The sequence below is a fragment of the Zalophus californianus genome, chromosome 8 (genome assembly GCF_009762305.2).
Source record: "Zalophus californianus isolate mZalCal1 chromosome 8, mZalCal1.pri.v2, whole genome shotgun sequence".
Lineage (NCBI taxonomy): Eukaryota > Metazoa > Chordata > Mammalia > Carnivora > Otariidae > Zalophus > Zalophus californianus.
This window is the reverse complement of record NC_045602.1, coordinates 46,429,331-46,447,677: the sequence shown is the minus strand read 5'-3', so window position 1 is coordinate 46,447,677 and position 18,347 is coordinate 46,429,331.

The following is an 18,347-nucleotide window of genomic DNA, read 5'->3' as shown; positions in this document are numbered from 1 at the left end:
CGCCCAAAACTAGGTGTATATTTGATCTGATTGTATTTAAGTATAAAGATATATTATAAAATGCTAAGAATAATAGAAAAACTGGAACAACAATTATTGATGGAGTGAAAAGGTGTAAAATGTATATTGTTTGCTTATGTGCATTTTCTAACTTAGTTATTTTTGTTATAAATATATTTTAAAAGATGTACACATTTCTTTATGCCACAGTATTAAGTGTGATTTTGAGAGGTCTAAATTTCACCTTTTCTTTTTCTTCATTCTTTCCTTGACAAAAATAAGAAAAAAGATGACACAGTTTTTTCAATAGTTCTCCTTACATAATAAAGTGCAACAAATTAAACTGTCAACAAATATCAAAGCGAAAACAAATCTTTTTGATAACTACCTAGTGAAATGTCATTTTGGGACATTTGACATTTTGATATGATCATTGATAATTGTTGTGAAAAGCTCAGTAAATTTGTAAACCAGGTGCAAATAATGTGGCATAAAATGTTCATTATGCAAATTAGATGGTTTAAATCTTCACATGTAGCTAATGTGTTTATGTTAAAGCTGAAGGCATTTATTTTCTTCCCACCTAGTAGAACCCAACTGTACATCTTTCTAATTGTCTCCCTGTTGAGAAAACTATTTATACTGCTACACAAACAAACTCACCAAAGAAAGACTAAATAAGATGTGATCATTTTAGTCCTGATGTCCAAATGACATGGAAGAAGAAAAAGGCTTGAAGATAATACTTATACATAATTGTAGAATAGGGAAGAAATTTAGTAATCAAAAAGTCTCTTGCTTTCAGCTAATCAGTGAGAATACTGCAGCTTACAATAATTGCATTTTTCACTTAAAACTTTACAATTAATGGAAGAACTATATTATAACTCTAGTGAGGTCATAAATTTACCCACATCTTAAATTTATGTGCATAGAAAATGTATTTCCTTTATTTTTCCACTACTGATTTTATCTCCTTACTCCCTATTTGGTGAATGGGGCAAGGTGGGGGTTGGGGGATTTCATAATGACCAATTCCAGTAACCTATGCCCAAGCTAATAACTATGACTTTTGGTAACTTACTTTGTATGATAAAAAGTTATTTTCATTCTCCATGTGTTCCTTTTTGATGTGCCATATGGGTGTATGAAAAAGTGGAGTAGGAAACATGACCTCATGTGGTGCAAGAGATTGAGGTCCACAAAAACACATTGTGTCTTCTGAATATTCTGTGGGACCTGCACAAAACTGGTGACCTACTCCTCTCTCCAGAGTGATGACCAGTGAGGGCAAGTGGGTTTCCTGTGGTTTTTGTAAATTGATGATATGCTGGCACTCATTGCTGGAGTCCAAATTCCTAACCATTTGTCTGTAGTCACAAATTATTCTCTCAAAATTACCCTTCTGCTTGGACACCCTTCTGATTTCCCACTTAAATATGCAAGGATGTTGGAACCCTTTCATGAAATGCACTGGCCCTGAAGAACTGAAGATGATAAGAACAGAAAAGGGAAAATAATGATAATGTACTACATAGCTCAATTATAGGTAGGACTTACATGATCATAGTAAGCCCTTGGGATCATTCATCTAAGTTTTCACCACTACTCTTGCATCAGGAGTGTCTTATTTTTTTATGGCACTCATAGCCTTTTTTGAGTTATGGTTCTGTGGAATATACCCATTATTGAGGCTTGCATAGTCCTGAAAATCTGCCTTCTCATTAGAAAAAGCAGAGTTCTCAGAATCTGTTTTAAGTCTTGATTAGTTTCCCTTGTTAGGAGCCAAGGGGTCTGGGCTTGTGATTTCTTTTTTTTTTTTTTTTTTTTTTTATTTGACAGAGAGAGATATAGAAAGAGAGGGAACACAAGCAGGGGGAATGGGAGGGGGAGAAGCAGACTTCTCGCCGAGCAGGAAGCCTGATGTGGGGCTCGATCCCGCGACACTAGGATCATGACCTGAGCCGAAGGCAGATGCCCAACGACTGAGCTACCCAGGTGCCCCTGGGCTTGTGATTTCTTTGGCTATATCATTCTAACAAAACTTTTTTTTTTTTTTTTAAGATTTTGTTTATTTGAGAGAGAGAGTGAGAGAGAGAGAGCACATGAGAGCGGGGAGGGTCAGAGGGAGAAGCAGACTCCCTGCTCAGCAGGGAGCCCGATGCGGGACTCGATCCTGGAACTCCAGGATCATGACCTGAGCCGAAGACAGTAGCTTAACCAACTGAGCCACCCAGGCGCCCTCTAACAAAACTTTTCAACTGTTGTTTCCTGTTGGGCTCTGTTTTAGGAACTCTACCCAAAGTTTTTACCTTGACACATTTCTCAAATTTACTTTATTTATCTTATCTATCTCAGCACCAAGCTTTTCTCTTTCAACCTAATGGCGACTACCTTAAAAACAACGTTTCAAATGTAACTAGAAAATTATGACCTCATGTGGTGCAAGAGATTGAGGTCCACAAAAACACATTGTGTCTTCTGAATATTCTGTGGGACCTGCACAGAAGGGGATCTTTCTAAAAAGATCATTAGAACAACGTGACTGTGAAGAACACTGTATAAGGTCATTCCTCCCAGACAGTAGAATAAAAACTCAATTAAATCTCTGCCATCCCCAGGCGAGGGACTCCTCACAATATTTGCTTAGAAGAATCTTGGAATTGCTGTTTATGTTCTGACTGCTGTGTTTTTCCTATTTTTCTCTTTTCAAAGGGGACAACTTACTGGGGTTATCTCATCCTTGTTGCATCTTTGTATAAGCAGGGTATAAATGGAAGTGGAGTACAGATAACTTGTCTTTTTAGTTTACTGGTTGTCAGTAAAAAAATAATCTGGATCTAATGGAGATAATCGGGCATTATCCAGAAAGCCTTACCTTAGCCTGAATGCAGTGACTGGATGGGACTTCAGGAGAGTCTTTTAGGGAGAGAGTGAGTTTATTCTATGTACAAGAAAAAAAATGAAATAAGTATTTGATGACCAGGAGGATGGATGACGGCAGAGACCTGCTAGATGTTTACTAATATCAGTTACTATTTCTGGGTGTACATCAAAACTACATGTCTTAGGCTCCCTTATAATTTGAATGGGATGCACGCATTTCTTAATGATTTATTTATTTGAGAGGCAGAGAGAGTGTGAAAGAGTTGGGGAGAGGCAAAGGGAGAGAATCTTCAAGCAGTCTCCCCACTGAGTGGGGAGCCAGATGCTGGGCTTGATCCCATGACCCATGAGATCATGGCCTAAGCTGAAACCAAGAGTCAGATGCTTAACCAACTGAGTGACCAAGGCGCCCCAGGATGCACACATTTCTAGGCTTTGCCATAAACCTTTGAGTATAATTGTCCAGAATTTCTCTTCTTCTGTGGTGACATCAGAATTACATATTTTAAATATCAGAAATTTGCATCACTTGGTTGAGAGCAAGGAGAATCTTTGCTGGATTGTGGTTATAAGAATTGTTTTTGTTAGTTTCCTATTGCTGCTGTAACAAATTATTACAAACTTAGTGGCTCAAAACAATAGAAAATCACTATCTCACAGTTCTGTAGGTCAGAAGAAATCAAATTGCTGAGAAGGACGGCATTCCTTTTGGGGACTCCAAGTGAGAATTCATTTCCTTGCCTTTCCCAGCTTCTAGAGGCTACTATACTCTTTGGCTCATAGTGCCTTCCTCTATTTTTGAACCCAGGGACATAGCATCTTCCAATGACTCTGACTTTTTACTCCTGCTTCTGTTGTCACATCTCCTCCTCTGATTCTGACTCTCCTGCCTACTTCTTATAAGGACACTAATGATTACACTGTACTAACCCAAATAATTCAGGGAGATCTCCCCATCTTAAAAATCCTTAACTTGATCACATTTGAAAGTTCCTTTTTCCTATATAAGGTAACATATTCACAGATCCTGGAGGTTAGGAATCAGACATCCTTGAAGGGTCTTTTTTAGATCTATCACATTGTGTTAATTTTTATTATGTAAGTTTTCTTTAATTGTAGCCACTATACCATTTATTATCTTGGCTAATATAGGGGTATAGGGAGTGATGATAATTTTGATATTTCACAAGATAAAGTTTGAAGTATCAGAGATAATACCAAATGGTATGTCCAATACGAGGTTTAATGTATGCACTTGGGGTTTAGAATAAAAATATAAACCAATGTAATCCATAATCACCTCAGGGTTACCACTTTTAATTTCTGTATCTTCTAGGGCAAAACGTCTGAAAAAGATCAATATTTAAAAATGGAAAACAAGCATTCTGAGAAAGTGTTTTCAGAGCATTGGGAAGATAATAGGAGTATAGCCTCTAGAAGTCAAAGGCAAAGTACATTTTAATGATTACCATGTAGTCAACAAGGTCAAATGCTCTAGAAAGCTCAAGTGTGATAAATTCTAAGAAATATTTATTGGACTCAACAGCATGTGTGCCTTCTGTGACTCAGACAAGAACAATTTCTATGCAGTGGTAGCTTGTATTCCTTACTGGAGGAGTCCAAGGTAGGTACAAATTGAAGACAACAGATACATAAAATTGTTTCAGGCAACTTATTTATGAAAAAGGTTGAAAAAATAAGTGGTTTTCTTTTGTTTTGCTTATTATCTTGAGGAAACCAGGAAGTAAAGGAATAGATTTTTAAATGCATGAGAACATCAAACATGTATAAACACTGATGGGAATAGGCAAGTCCACAGAAAGATACAGGATAGCAGGGCTATTAAAGTGGTGTCATCAAAAGATAACATTCCAATATGCCATGGTTGTAAAAAATTAATGATATTTCTGGGAAAACTTTTATTTCTCTGTCTTGTTGCTTTGAATAAGGGGCAGATATGGTGGAATAGATTATTTGAGGAAATTAGGGAATATTTTAAATAGTTACTGTGACCAGGTAAATATAGAATGATTCATGGGCAGTATGATGCCACCAGTCTGCCTAAAGATGTAGTTTTCTCCAGCAGTTTAAAAGAGGGGTAGAAAAGCTGAGCAGCAATATTTTAGACTTTTGCAAAATTGCAGTTTCATTGGCAGCATCTAATAAAAATGCAAATAAGGAAAGAATTTGAGGATTTGTCAAAAAGATGATTAAAATGATGTACCATAGAATTTAGAAAAATAGAGAAGATAGAAAATACAGTAATGGGGATTTTGGGAGGAGGCTAATCAATGCGAAGGCATTAGAGAAGTCATAAGGCAAGTTCTTGGTAAGACTCAGACTCGATGCAGTGGGCAGCCACACGTGAGAGCTGCCAGGCTAGATCTGGATACAAGAACAGGGTATCGGATTTCAAGGGTTTAGAATTGCAGCAATTCTAGATAATTAATTATGGAAATGAGTGGCTGAAATAGAGTCAAGGTGAAGGTTCCAGGAGTTTAGAATGTTAAAGAACTAAGGATTCACATGCTGGATATCTGTCTGGATGCTGAATTACCTTTGTATGACAGATTACTAGGTTTGATCTGAAGAAAAGGGTGACTGCTGACAAAACTTTAAGTTAATGATGAAGTGTGAGTAAAACATCTGCAGGTGGGGGCAACTTGAAGGAACAGTGAATGGTCTAAACATATGACACAAGTGAGCAGGGTAAAATGAGCAGGATAAGACAAATCAAACAACGTAACAACCTCAAGGAAAAACCCTGCATATTCTCCAGATTTGTATGGATTAAATGGTACGATAATGCTTTGGAATACATGGGGCTAGAGTAACTTTCCTTCAGAGCTTGATTACAAAATGACCATTTGATAATGAATTTTTTATCTTTATTTTTTGAAGCTAAGCTTCAAAAATTGGCACCTAATGAATATGATTTATTATCTGTGGAAGGGATTCATCCCAATACCTGTTTGACAATATTCCTAAATCTAGTCAAGACAACTACTAGGTAATCTTAAACCTGGCTAAAGGAAGGTTAATGTAGATTACTTTATGAACAATAATACAAGCTAAATGAAGAGAAATTTTCCTAGAGTAAGTAGTCAGCAGTGTTTCTTGAGCCCTCTCCGGAGGATCTTGTGCTCAGACAAACAAAAAGTGTGTGTTTTGAACTAGGTAGCAAATACCTTTTACAGCAGTGGTGGGTATTACAGGCCCCAAAGCTTGTTCCCATCAAGAGCCTCCAGGTAACTTTCCTTGCTCTGATTCTGTATAGAAAAAAAAAAAAGAAAAGAAAAGAAAAAGAAACCCTGGTTTATACATCAGTGCTTTTGAAAACTCGGGAAATAAATGTGGGAAGAAAATCATGTGTCTAAAGCTAAGGATCAGATTCTAGCCTTCAAGTTCCCATTTCCTTGTGAAGTCCTGCCTTCACAATCATCCTTCCTCCTTCTTTATAGTCTCTGCCCTGTTCCCTGTGACATTTCTGCAAAAATGAGTTTAGAAGTAGATGTGCAAAACATAAGAAACATATATGAAAACCCTATGTTTATTATCCCTATAATATTTGTAGGCATGAATAAAGGCCAAAATCTTAAGGTATTAAGAAAAAGTTCACTTATATTAATACTAAGCTGAGTGATAGATCATGGCACGGTGATTTACCCATTGTTATGGTTCACTTTCTACTTCCCTCCTTTCCCTACCATTCTTGTGCTGTGAACCACAGCCTAGTTCATGAGATGACATCCAGGCATGCTTTAGAGGCCTTCTTTCTGTCTTGCACATATGCTATATAGGCAGTAACTGGTCCCAAGGCATACCCTGTGTGCAGACCCAGCTGTCCCCTCCATTATCCCTCCTCCCTCTGACAGCCAACATGGAGACTCTAACCAGCAGTAGTCTAGCAACCTAAGTCAGATCATCACCAGGCATTTGAGACCAATGCTAAGTCCTGAGCTCCCTGTTGCCTTTCTCTCATTGATGGACTTCCCTGCAGTTGCTAAGTGTTTTATTTTGATGTGAAGTTACTTAGTCCAAAATAGCTTATCAAAACCACACTGCTGCATATAATTCACTTCAGTTTCCCAAAACTGGGTTTATGCATCAATATAGATTTTTTAAAAAGTGTTCTTCTGCTTTTTTTTTCTCATTGCTCTTGGCAGCTATATCATCTTCAAGTATGTTAAATAGTTCAAATGATGATAGTTTGGGATATAGGCAATGTTCAGAATCTTTCACAATTGGTGTATCACCAACCCACCAAGATAGGTGCTGGCCTAACTAACAGCTAGTGCAGGATCCTAGATAAGCCAGCTATACCAGAAATTAATTCTTCAGTTGCTTAACCAAAGAAATTTCTAGGGGACCAGCTGGGTATCTGAGTGGTGACAACATTCAGGTGGGCTCATTGCAGCAGGATTTTACCCACCAGCAGTTGTCAATGAGTCAGCTATACAATTTGTTCCAGGTAACTAAAAGCTCTGATTTAGGGTAGGTTTTGGTGGTATGAGTTTTGATGACAATCACACTATTTTAATAATATCAAAACCCCAAGCTTTTATCAAACAACATGAAAAATATCATGTTGAATATTTTAGGAAATAATTTTGTGACCCAAAGATCCATTTGTTTGCTTGATTGCTAGGATTGGGTTAAAAAAATGTTAGTAGGGAATAGACCTAAGTTAGCAACTACACAGTGGTTAGTGTTACCAGCAGCAATTTTTCTATATTTCATTTTGTTCTCTATACAATTTAACTATGTACACCTGTTTGTCTTTGTTACATTTGAATCAAAGAGCATCTTTGTAAATGTTCATTTAGGTGCAAATTTTAAACTAACAAAACTATTAAGGAAATTTTGCTTATGGTATGTTTTAACCATCCTACATTTCTACAGCAAGAAGCACTATAACACTTTATAGCTGTAATATCACATCTCACTCCTGCTTCAAAAAATGGATATGTCAGGAATCTTCTTCATATTGAAAAATATCCAGGGATCTGAAATAGCTTGAACAAATTTAGCTCTTAGTGCCTGACCTCCTTTATTTCAATAAGTCCATTACTGAAATACACAATAATACATGAAGTTGTAGACTATGTACATGTAATACTATACATATATGTCACAAACACACTTATATTCTCTTCTTCCCTATTTCTCCCACTGTCTCCTTCACACACACACATACACACACACACACACACACACACAGGCTAAAATATGAGGATTTTTTTATTTATTTTTATTTTTTATTGTTATGTTAATCACCATATATTACATATTTTGTTTTTGTGTAGTGTTCCATGATTCATTGTTTGTTCATAACACCCAGTGCTCCATGCAGAATGTGCCCTCTTTAATACCCATCACCAGGCTAACCCATCCCCCTACCCTCCTCCCCTCTAGAAACCTCAGTTTATTTTTCAGAGTCCATCATCTCTCCTGGTTCGTCTCCCCCTCTGACTTACTCCCCTTCATTCTTTCTCTCCTGCTATCTTCTTCTTTTTCTTTTTTCTTAAAATATGTTGCGTTATTTGTTTCAGAAGTACAGATCTGTGATTCAACAGTCTTACACAATTCACAGCGCTCACCGTAGCACATATCTTCCCCAATGTCTATCACCCAGCCACCCCATCCCTCCCACCCCCGACCACTCCAGCAACCCTCAGTTTTTCCTGAGATTAAGAATTCCTCATATCAGTGAGGTCATATGATATATGTCTTTCTCTGATTGACTTATTTCACTCAGCATAACACCCTAAAATATGAGGATATTTTTAAATTGGAGTCTGATGTAATCCAAAATTCTGGAACACAGTGGAATTCCTCTATTAGCACCTCTAACCAAATTGAATGAGATCAATTAACTAATTGTTTCAGTCTATTCTTTGTTTTCTGTCTTGAGAGCTCTAATACTGAGGAATTAAAACATGGGGAATAAAAGAAAGAAAAGCTCTCTAAAGCTCGTATTAATATTTAAGACACACCTTTCATTACATACTAATCAATGCCTTTGAGGTCCCTAGATTTGCAATTTTGATTATTTTCTATTTGGTTAAATTTCTTATAAGTACATGTTCTCCTCTGCTCCACATAATCAGTCAAACCACCTCATGTTTTCTTTAAGCAAAACTGCTTTCACCATAGATGCACTTCCTTGCACACCAGAGAGAATTGAAAATGAAAGGTCATGCTAATAGTAATTGGTGCTTCATTTGAAAGTTAAATGGATCTGCCTCCGAATGTCTGAATTTTGGTAGCCTTTCCAGATGAAGCATGGCTGCCAAACTCTTTTGAGTTTTCTCTCACATATTCCCCACCTAATTCTGTACAGGAAGGGAACCACACAAAGTACTTCCTTATAACAGTAAATAGAATAGAAAAATAAGTCTGTATTTTGTCATATGCTGTTTAGGATGCCTTAGTGTTGGCCCTACCAGGGTGCTCATGATGGCAACTAGTCCCAGACTGTCCTTGTTCCCTGATACGTTGCTCCAAAAATGCAAATTGTCCACAATATCATTCTTCTTGAGTATTTATCTCACTTCAAGTAAAAGTTCAAGACCATGCCAAGCTTTTCATTTTACTAGTCATCCCCTGAGGGGCAGGATGGGCAATGATGATAGTGCAGGAATGATGAATTAAGATACTTTGGGTGTTCTGGAATATTGAACTTTCTTATATATCAAGGGCTGGTGACATTAATCATAAATTTGACATATCTATTTGATCAAGGTATGTTAAATGAAATAGCAGCTAGTAGAGCTCAGCTTTTGTATCTGAGGTTTTACTTTTGAACTCTGATTCATGGGTTCCCAACTTTATCTCTATCTGCATGGATTGTTTATCCAGTCATGTCGTCTAATCCAGAAAGTCAAAAATTAGCAAAAAAAGGTCACACTTATTTGTGGCCATATCTATCTATTTGATGGATTAAGGAGATAGTTATTCTTTTATTTTTTTCTCTTTATTTCAACCTTTATCATTAAAGTCCAAAGGTTTCCCTGTTTTAGAATCTTACCCTTGATATTTTATAATTTTCAAAGTCCAATGAACTTCATCTCAGCTCTGCCATTCCTTAACTGGTCATAACTTTATCAGTGCCCTTTCAACTATGGTTTCCAAATAATCATCTGGGTCTTTGTTAACAATAGTGATGCTCAGGCAGCACCTCAGACTTTCTGTTAGGTTAAAATTCCAAGCAATTCTGATTCACGTCGTTCTCCTGATCATACTTTGGGAAATACTGACATAGATATTCTCATCCCCAAGGGCTACTTCACCATATAAATACTAAAATCCAATACTACTTCCTTTAGCCCCAAACTCATAACTTTTTATCTCCTCTTCTCACTCCCATTCACAGATTCTAGACCTTATAGAATTATGCTCCTTTGATCTCTCAATATTTCTCACAATATAGATCAGCTCTAGTCTCATTCCACCTGCATCTTATGTTTTATATTTATATTCACGTGTTCTCTAAACAGCACCATAATTAGCTTTCATGCCTTACTATAGCCACAAAGACCCAGAAAAAGAGAAAAAAGAAAAAGAAAAAAAAGTTGATAATTATTGCAACTCTATATCTGCATTGCTAAGTACAATTCTGAAGGAAATCATTCAACTAGATGGTCACCACTGAAATTCCTGGTTTTCAAACTAGACAGTGTCCTCAGAACTATGTATCCATCTATTTCACCTCTACGCCCTCCTTTACTTACTTCTCAGGCACTGTTCCAAAAGTAAAGAACAGTAATAAAAATCCCAACTGTACTTTCAAAAGAAAACTGTTTCCTTCCTCTACAAGATAATTGGAGTAATCCTGCATAATTTCACACAAATTCTTGTCTCTTTTGCCAATTTAGAAACATTACCATAAATATAAGGCTTGTTTATATGTTCTCATAAGTTGAAATAATTGATCCTTCTCTTCCTAAATTAAACCATTGTTGTTTTCCCTGACCATATAGTTTAAGAACTTACTCCATCAAACATACATATATTTCAAACTTTCTCTTGCATATTCAGTCTGTTCCACATAGTTAGTGCATTGTCATTAGCCACGTAATAATGTGTCTAATATTCCCTTTTTATAAAAAGATCTCTCAAGGCTTGTTTACCTCTAGGTACTGCAGTATTTTTAAGCTTTTTAAAATTGCAGAGAGTTCTCCTTTTGTTAATTCATGTTGATTATTGCCCAGATGTTATCCAACCATTATTAACTACTTTCTAGTCTCATATTTTCTCTCATTCCTCTACATAATGTTGATTCCTAATTCCCTCTAACTTATGAATATATTCACCTTGTTCAATCTGTGTACGTATTATCTTTCTTAGATTCTGCAACCATGTGGTTAAAATCCTAAGCTAAAGAATTATATCTCTAACCTAATATATTCAACAAAATAATGCGATGTATTTCTTGCTAAGTTTTCTGTGATTCAGATTTTCTTCTTCCAGAACTCACAATAAACAGTAACTGGATTTTTTGAACCCATTTTATCTTGTTTTTTTTCTCTTATTTGAGAGTTTTTATCTTTTTACATTTTTGCATTGTGATTTGGTCAAAGGTCTCCATATAGTGTTTTAGATCATAGAAAATTACTCTTTTATTTTATCCTAAATATATTTAAAGTTAGTTGTAGTTTTATGAAAAGTTTCAAGAGACAAATATTCTTAGGTTTAGTAAGTTTCTCATATTTTTTGTGTTTCTGGAATTAGCATTAGATCTGCTAGAATTAATTTATCTGTTTATTCCATATAATCCCTCCTCCAGTTTGCTGATTTTCTGGTAATATTTAGCAATCTTAAATAATTATAAATAAGTATTTATACTATTCAAAGTTGAGAGGAAAAGTGGAAAGTCACTTTCATTTCTTTTCAATTAATCATCTTCATTTTTCAGAACAGTTTTTAGGTGTACAAAAAATGGAGTAGGAAGTACAGAGATTTCCCAAATACTCCCTCTCTCCCCTGTTGACAGCTTCCCCTATTATTAACATCTTGCATTAGTGTGGCACATTTGTTACAACTGATAAATCCATATTGATATGATATTGATGAAAGTCTATCATTTACATTAAGGTCCACTCTTTGTGTTATATAGTTCTACATGTTTGAGCAAATGCACAATGTCAGATATCCACAATTACAATATCACATAAAATAATTTTACTAAAAGTGCCTACTTCTTCATCTATCCATCCCTCTCCTTTTCTCCCAAATCCCTGGCAACCACTGAACATTTTACTGTCTTTGGATCTTTGTCTTTTCCAGGATGTCATAAAATTGGAATCATATAGTGTGTAGCTTTTTCAAACTGGCTTCTTTTACTACGAAATATGCATTTAAGGTCCTGCAGGTCTATTTATGGCTTGCTAGATCATTTCTTTTTATCAATATCCTTTGTATGGCTATATCACAGTTTGTTTACCAATTCATCTTTTGCAGGACATCTTAGTTGCTTTCAAGTTTTGGCAGTTATGATTAAAGCTACAGGTTTTTGTGTGGACATAAATTTTCAACTAATTTGGGTAAATACCTAGGATTATGATTACTAGCTCATGTAGGAAAACTATTACTACCTTTGAAAGAAAGTGAAAAACTGTCTTCCAAGAAGACTGTACCATTTTGCATTCCCACCAGCAAAGAAAGAGTTCCTGTTGCTCCAATCCTTGTCAGCATTTGGTGGTGTTAGATTTTTGGAGTTTAGCCACTCTAACAGATGTGTAGAGATTCTCATTGTTGTTTTAATTTGAAATTCCCTAATATATAAGAGAATAAGCATTCTTCATATGCTCATTTGCCACCTAAATGTGTTTTTTGGTTAGGTGTTGGTTCATATCATTTGCCCATTTTTTTTTTTAAGTCAGGTTGTTTGTTTTGTTATTGATGAGCTTTAAGAGTTCTTTGCATATTTTGGATATAAGTCTTTTATGAAAAAATGTTTTTTTCCCAAATATTCTTCTCTGTCTGTGCATTCTGTAAGATAATCAGAGTTTAGGCAAACAGTTCTAAGCCTCAGGAATATCAAATAATACTTCAAATAATACTTCCTTATCTAACACAAGGACACTAAGGCATAGTGACTTCACATTTGTGTTTTACTTCCAATTATTTGGAGACCAATAGGCCCAGAACTTTAGCTGCTTGGAATTGTTATTTCTTCTGTGTGTGTGTGTGTGCATATGTGTGTTACATACCTGCTTAAAGCATATGAATCTTCCGTAGCATGAAACTCAATGATAAAAAAGAATCTCCACTTTCTTGCATTGAACTTCAAGTTCAAAGCCAAGATTAAACTAATAATGGCCATTATGTGTTAAACAAAATAAATGAGATAAATATTATGTAGAAAACATGGTGATAAAAAATGGACTGTTTTAACTCCAGTTATTCTTACAGGGGAAGGAGAATAATGACGGAACAACAGAGGCAGTAATCATGAAGTCTTCCCTGATCAATCTCCCTTTTCTTTGTGATTTTGCATATATTTTATAAATTTGAAAATGCCTCTGGGAAATTAATGCTGATTCTTCAGCATTTCACCTGAATATGTAAATTAGATAAAGTCAGACTTGGCAATTTATATGGGAATTAGGCCACATCTGTCATTGTCCATGGGCTATCAAGACATAAACAGACAAAAACAATGTTTTAAGAGTATATGAACGCATATACTCTAAGTGAAATCCACATGCAGTATCTGCCAGATAATCTAAAAATAACATAGGCGTACTGAATTCTGTTAATATGTATAGTCTGTTAATATTCTGCTAAAATTGATAATTCAGAAAGTTAACTTGAAAAATGCTAAATGAAAGGGATCATCTAGGTTACCTTGGTTATTTTAATAAGAAATTTAAAATATAATACTACATGTGCTAATTAATATATTGAAAACCTAACCCCCAATGCAATGGTTTTTGGAGATGGGACTTTAAGAGATAATTACATTTAGATGAGGTCATAAAAGTGGGGCCCTCATCATAGGATTAGTGCCCTCATAAGAAGAGACACCACGGAACTCCATCTTTCTCTCTGTTCCCCCCTCCTCACCAGCTGCACAGTATGAAGACTCAGAGAGATGTTGGCCAACCACACACCAGGAAGAGATCTATCACCAGAAACCAATCATTCTGGTACCTTGATCTTATACTTCCAGGCTCCAGAAATCTGAGAAAATGAATATCTGGTTTTCAACACCACCTAGTATGCTATTCTCTTATCGCAGCCCAAGTGGACTAAGGCAACGCATAATTACAACGACCAAGAGGCTTGGTGTGTGTGTGTGGGGAGGGCACAAATAGAGAGAGATAGGAATAGCAAGCAGTAAGAAAAAGGAAAAAAGTAGCAAGCAAATTATACAAAAATGTCTTTTCTTTCCAGTATTCTATGAGATGAAGATTCTGATATCTCTGTATGTTGTAGTGTGGAATAAAAATGAAGTCTGAGCCAGAATTCTCCACAACAAATCTTTTGTTCTTCCTTGCTCTGTGCACAAGGTAGGCACTAGCCTAGTGGAATCATTACATTATGTTAAGAAGTAAGCATGGCATGAAAAGTTCTTGCCTATGAATAGAAAGTGTTCTGTGCTATACCATTTATTAGACTGTAATATTTGCAAAATGCAAAAGAAAAAAGATTAAAGGCTAATTTTTTTAGATTATTTTCTTTTTTTTTCTTACCTTGGCATCCTAATTGATATCCCTCTTTTGTTTTAGATAGTTTATTTGATTTGATGTCAATAAACAAAAAGTGTGCCTTTTTCACAAAACATATTCCATCATGCTATAATGAAGTCTTTATTTTTTTAAGAGATTTTTATTTATTCATTTGACAGAGAGAGATCACAAGTAGGTAGAGCATCAAGGAGAGGGAGAAGCAGGCTCTTTGCTGAGCAGAGAGCCTGATGTAGGGCTCAATCCCAGGACCCTGGGAGCATGACCTGAGCTGAAGGCAGATGCTTAACCAATTGAGCCACCGAGGCACCCCGATATAATGAAGCCTTTTAAAATACCACTTTCCAAAAGCTTTTAGAGGGCTGGAAGAAAAATACACCATGGCTAACCTATACCACATACATATTTTGGAATTCAGCCATTTACTATTTTTATAGTCAGGTAAGATGATCATAAGACCACCAAAACAAAACAAAAAAATCTCATCATTAATTACTGAGTAGATACCATGATCCCAAGTTTAGCCTGTAGTCAAGTGACATTGCTGCAAGAAGGTGGGATAAATTGTTAAGAAATGTATATTTGAAGGCACATAGACTTAAATTTCAACTCTGTCATTGACACCAATTGGCCACATGATCTTTAGAGGTTTAATGAGAAATTATATATTAAAGTGCTTAGCACAATAGGGGTCAGTTAGTCATTATTCGTCTAATGCTAGTTAACTTAGAAGTCTTTGAATTAGTGATTGGAAGGACACTTGTTTCTCAGCATCCAAATATACTTTTAATATGTAAAGGTACAATTATAATATTTCCTATTTATGCATTCAACAAATATGCATTATGCACCTACTATGCTATATGCTGTTACAGAGAGCATTGTATTTACACACAAAAAAATCAGCTAATCCTCAGAATAATCTTGTGGTGCCCCACTAAATTACCAAGGCTTCCTACCTAATATATATTAATGGATTATTTTCCATAAAATAAAAATAAACATATAGTCTGAGAACATATTTCTGTATTGACAAATTTCAAGACTTTCTACAAGAGTTGCAATTTGTGATTATTATGTATAATCAGACCATATTTCATATAAGTTGCACCATTGATTTGTATGTCATGGCTACTACACTCTTGTAGTATAAGCATAATAAAAACTTGAAATGATTTCTGTGTTTGAGAAAAAAAAAAACCCAAAACTGAGCTACATAGAAGCAAAAAGTACAGGGATTCCACATCTATAGTCTATTATGATAATACAAATGATTGATTAAAGTGACCTGGGCATTTCCCCCACATCTAGTATCAAATAAATTTATTAACCTGGTATAAGTCATAAGTGTCTGTGTGTGTGTATTTATATGTGTATATATCTATATACATACACACATATATACGTATATTAATCTTTACACATACTCACATGTACATTCACACACTTTGAAGATTGAGAAAATTGAGGCTTAAGGTTGTTATGGTAATGGTCAAATGCATGCCCCATCATTAAATAATTGTTTCTTAGCTCCAGTCCTTGTCCTCTATGATCCTCTTGGCAATGATGAGGTCAGAGCCTTACAAACCACATTTGAACCTCATCAGCTGTTTCTAAGACCCTTCTAGTAGGGAGCCCAGAAGGGAGACTAGAAGGCTGGAAGTGGAGAGAGGGACATGTTCTACCCTGTGTGTTTCCCACTTCTTTAGTTTTAGTTTCCCGTTTCCTTAGTTTTTTTGTGTTTTGTTTTTTTGACTTTTGTTGTTGTTGTTGTTGTTTTGCCCAGCAGTGGCAGTTTATATCCATCATGTTAGTTGCACTGTATTTTCTAAAAGGGCCCTGCAGTTTTATGGATCGTGGGGCTAGGGAGAGGGAGTGGGAGAAGCACTGGAAGAGGAAACGAACTGAGTCATAGTGGAGAAAAAGTGTCTTCAAGGTTCCCCTCCTTCCTCTCCTCCCTCTATTTTCTTTTTCTTTCTCTTTCTTTCTTTTCTTTCTTTTTTTTTTTTTAAGTAATCTCTACACACAACATGGGGCTGAAATTTGCAATTCACAACCCGGAGATCAAGAGTTTCATGCTCTTCCAACAGAGCCAGAGGAAGTCTTTGCAGAAGCACCCGAGGAAGGCCCCAGATAAAGGGCCTCTGAATGGAGGCACCCGGGCTAGGAATTCAGCTATGTGGAAGAGCATATAGCTGACCAGGGACGACTTGAGTCCTTGCCTGAAAATCCCCTCATAGACTGCAATGCACTGGCTGTGCAGCAAATATGACTGAACAGCAGCTCTCCCATGAAGCCTGACAGGTAAAGCCTCTGTGATTCCCTACGGTTAGACCTGAAAGATCATCCGTAGGATTTGGGCCAAGAGTGGGATACTCAGTTCCCTCACACCTTTTCCCAGTCAATCCATAGGACTCACCCTTCCCCAACACCAGGCAATCAATGTTCTTCCTTTTTTTTCACCGTGGATTAATTTTACCTTTTGTAAAACTTGATATAAATATAATCATAAAGTCAATACTATGGATAACACAAAATTACAGGAGTGGGGAGTAGAAAAAAAATGGGCACAGTTCATGGGAAGGTAAAAAGAGATGGAGTCCAGAGCTCAGGTAGAGATTCACATCAGAAATAAATAGAATAGTTCTTATATTAACAGTAAGACAGGCAGAGGAGATGAATGGGGTTGAAGACAATTTCTACAAAGGAAATAGATATCAGCTGAGATGATTATCTGTATCATTCCTTTGATGTTTAACATATATTTTATTAAGGATTTCCTGATTGCAATCCATCCTATTACATTCTACTTAAATAATGACATCTGGCCTTAAAAGGCAAAGGTTAATTTAGAAATATTTATCAAAGCCATAGGGTAGAGAAAAAAACATTAAATACTCAATGTGTCAAAAGCTTGTAAAAGCTATGAAGAAAGAAAAATATCCCAGAAAACTTATCATGTGAAAAAAAATAAACATTTTTAATTAATGAGTTAACACATGCAATTTAAACATCTGAGTAGATAGTAACAGTAGAGATGTTGGAAATGTCAATATCCAACATGCATGACAATTTTGACACTTAGGTACAACCTATGGATGTATAAATGGATACAAAAATTGCATAGAACATTTCAGTATATGTATACTACAATAACATACGTGTGTGTATGTATATATATTATGTGAGCGTGTGTATGTCTGCATGTTTATATTCCTTTTAATACAGCAATTTTATGTTTAGGAATTTATCATGCAGGAACAATAAAGGGTGTGCTCATGTCTTTATCCAAAAACTTTTGATCCACATGCATGTATTAATTAGTGATACAACTGAAAAACTCTCCTGAGCTCAACAATAAAATATAGTTATTAGCATGATAATATAAACATATAAAGAAGAGATGTTTGTGGTATATTGTGAATTGGGAAAATCTTCTAAAAATTATGTGCAATACGAACCCGTTTGTATAAATGTAAATATAGAAAAATATTAAAATCTTATAGCTAAATGTTTATAATTGCCATCTCTTAATTGGGATTACATGTGAGTTTTAGATGCTTCTTTCTTTTTTCCTTTTCAGAATTGTCTAAATTTTCCACAGTAAATGTTCATTACTTTCATAATAAGGAAAATAATTTGCATTTATAATAAATTATGTTTGTTTCTACCCATGTTTTTTTAGTTGCTATTTCATGTTGTAACTATCAAACAAAACCCTTTGAGACTCCACTGTAATATAGTAGAACAATTTTGCAACTGATCTTC